At 50.3% G+C, this 2,500-nt stretch overlaps 4 non-coding genes across 4 annotated transcripts; all 4 read left to right on the top strand.

Moving 5' to 3' along the window:
• The first annotated feature begins 110 nt into the window (after positions 1 to 110).
• TRNAS-AGA (transfer RNA serine (anticodon AGA)) lies at positions 111 to 192 on the top strand. The gene has a single exon. It is a non-coding gene; the product is annotated as a tRNA-Ser (tRNA).
• A 363-nt stretch (positions 193 to 555) lies between these two features.
• TRNAS-CGA (transfer RNA serine (anticodon CGA)) lies at positions 556 to 637 on the top strand. The gene has a single exon. It is a non-coding gene; the product is annotated as a tRNA-Ser (tRNA).
• A 1,122-nt stretch (positions 638 to 1,759) lies between these two features.
• Positions 1,760 to 1,841, top strand: TRNAS-AGA (transfer RNA serine (anticodon AGA)). The gene has a single exon. It is a non-coding gene; the product is annotated as a tRNA-Ser (tRNA).
• Positions 1,842 to 2,204: 363 nt separating this feature from the next.
• Positions 2,205 to 2,286, top strand: TRNAS-CGA (transfer RNA serine (anticodon CGA)). The gene has a single exon. It is a non-coding gene; the product is annotated as a tRNA-Ser (tRNA).
• Positions 2,287 to 2,500: the final 214 nt, after the last annotated feature.

Raw genomic sequence — 2,500 nt, 5'->3', positions numbered from 1 at the left:
CATGGGAGGGCCAAAAGGGAACGGTGCAGAGCGGCATAAAGTAAGGGGCGGAGGAGACATTGTGTGTGGCTAAAGTGTTAAGTTTATAGTAGAAACAGGTTTGCTCAGGAGTAGTCGTGGCCGAGTGGTTAAGGCGATGGACTAGAAATCCATTGGGGTTTCCCCGCGCAGGTTCAAATCCTGCCGACTACGGTGCAGAGCCCGCTTTTATTGTTTACTCTTTTCTGGTGTGGAAAACAATCTTAAAATAGCAGTATAATACAATTACTAAAGGAGGCTGCGGCGCACTTGAGCTATTCAAGCAAGATCCTAGGAGTAAAAGCGGCTTCATCCTTTAGGCCAACGCAGAGAAACTGGTACGTTTTGACGGGTTTCGTTTTGCAATTTCAAACATATATGTACATTTAAAAGAAACTTGTGAGGAGAAAGAACGGTGCATGATGAGAGAGAAGGGTGGAAAGTACAGGACAAGATCTAGAGGCAAGGCGGTAGAGACTAAGGACTCTTCTGTGTAAGCACAGCACGATCTTTCGAGTGAGAGTTTCACTCTCATGGGTAGTCGTGGCCGAGTGGTTAAGGCGATGGACTCGAAATCCATTGGGGTCTCCCCGCGCAGGTTCGAACCCTGCCGACTACGCCTCGGTTTGAACTGAGCTGCAATTTTGCAATTTGCTCGGAAATGTCCCCAAAACAAGATGTAAACATGCATGTTGATTATAGGATGGACGATAAAGCAGACATTGGGAAGACTCCCATCCAGGACTCTCTGACTGTTAGGGGTGGGGGCCACGATTATATTTCCACCCTGACACTAGTTGCCGCTAGAGCCATCGACGCCTGGCATCGCCTCCGTCTGTAAGAAGCCCATCCTGCGCTTTTCCTTGCCTGCATCTTTACAGCAGATATTGGGAGGGGTCCATGTGGATACAGAGGATGGAGCAACTGGCACGCAAGCTATCTGCCGAGCCTTTTTTGTGTGTCAGTACAAGGGTTCTCGTGTCACTTCTAGACCTTCCTTGGCAGATGCATTCAGGAGAGGCCCCCTACCTGCGACCCAGTGAAAGTACAGTCTTTTGCTGCCCTGTGCAAGCCAGGGGACTGAAGGCACAGCTTTCTGCCACAACAGCAGAGAGCAGAGGAAGGGCGCCCAGGAGGACCGTCAGAGGGTGGTGAGGCCCCTGTCCTCTCGGCCCCGATCGGCCAAGACCTCTCTATTTGGGCAGAAGGGACCCATTCTGCGGTCCTCTGAGGCTTAGGGCCACATGCCCAGAAGGCCCACCACCCAAATCTTTGCCATATGGCTTAGACTAACTACCGGACCACTCGTGCGGCCATTTATTCCTCTGGAGCCTGTCAAAATGGCCTGCCGAAATTGGCTCCCAGGAGGCCTCTGCAACTCGATTTGCATAGAGACAGCCCCTGCCCAGGCATGCTTCCAAACAGGACACTGTTAACAGTTTCAATTTGGAGCTGGCAGAAGCCAGTGCAACCTAGTGAAGGTGAGGCTCTGCTGCCTGGCCGCTTGCTAGGTTTATTAGCACAGATCTGTCCCTGGCACTTAGTCTGAGCTTGGCAGGGAGGGGAAATGGCATTTAGGGAACTTGGGCCAGACCATAGAGATTCTGACTTTTGAATGCATTTTCAAGGGTCATGGGAGGGCCAAAAGGGAACGGTGCAGAGCGGCATAAAGTAAGGGGCGGAGGAGACATTGTGTGTGGCTAAAGTGTTAAGTTTATAGTAGAAACAGGTTTGCTCAGGAGTAGTCGTGGCCGAGTGGTTAAGGCGATGGACTAGAAATCCATTGGGGTTTCCCCGCGCAGGTTCAAATCCTGCCGACTACGGTGCAGCGCCCGCTTTTATTGTTTACTCTTTTCTGGTGTGGAAAACAATCTTAAAATAGCAGTATAATACAATTACTAAAGGAGGCTGCGGCGCACTTGAGCTATTCAAGCAAGATCCTAGGAGTAAAAGCGGCTTCATCCTTTAGGCCAACGCAGAGAAACTGGTACGTTTTGACGGGCTTCGTTTTGCAATTTCAAACATATATGTACATTTAAAAGAAACTTGTGAGGAGAAAGAACGGTGCATGATGAGAGAGAAGGGTGGAAAGTACAGGACAAGATCTAGAGGCAAGGCGGTAGAGACTAAGGACTCTTCTGTGTAAGCACAGCACGATCTTTCGAGTGAGAGTTTCACTCTCATGGGTAGTCGTGGCCGAGTGGTTAAGGCGATGGACTCGAAATCCATTGGGGTCTCCCCGCGCAGGTTCGAACCCTGCTGACTACGCCTCGGTTTGAACTGAGCTGCAATTTTGCAATTTGCTCGGAAATGTCCCCAAAACAAGATGTAAACATGCATGTTGATTATAGGATGGACGATAAAGCAGACATTGGGAAGACTCCCATCCAGGACTCTCTGACTGTTAGGGGTGGGGGCCACGATTATATTTCCACCCTGACACTAGTTGCCGCTAGAGCCATCGACGCCTGGCATCGCCTCC

This window comes from Ambystoma mexicanum, chromosome 3q (assembly GCF_040938575.1).
Source record: "Ambystoma mexicanum isolate Mex_15411 chromosome 3q, UKY_AmexF1_1, whole genome shotgun sequence".
NCBI lineage: Eukaryota > Metazoa > Chordata > Amphibia > Caudata > Ambystomatidae > Ambystoma > Ambystoma mexicanum.
The sequence above is the reverse complement of the archived record's forward strand: the minus strand, read 5'-3'. Positions and strand labels throughout refer to the sequence as shown.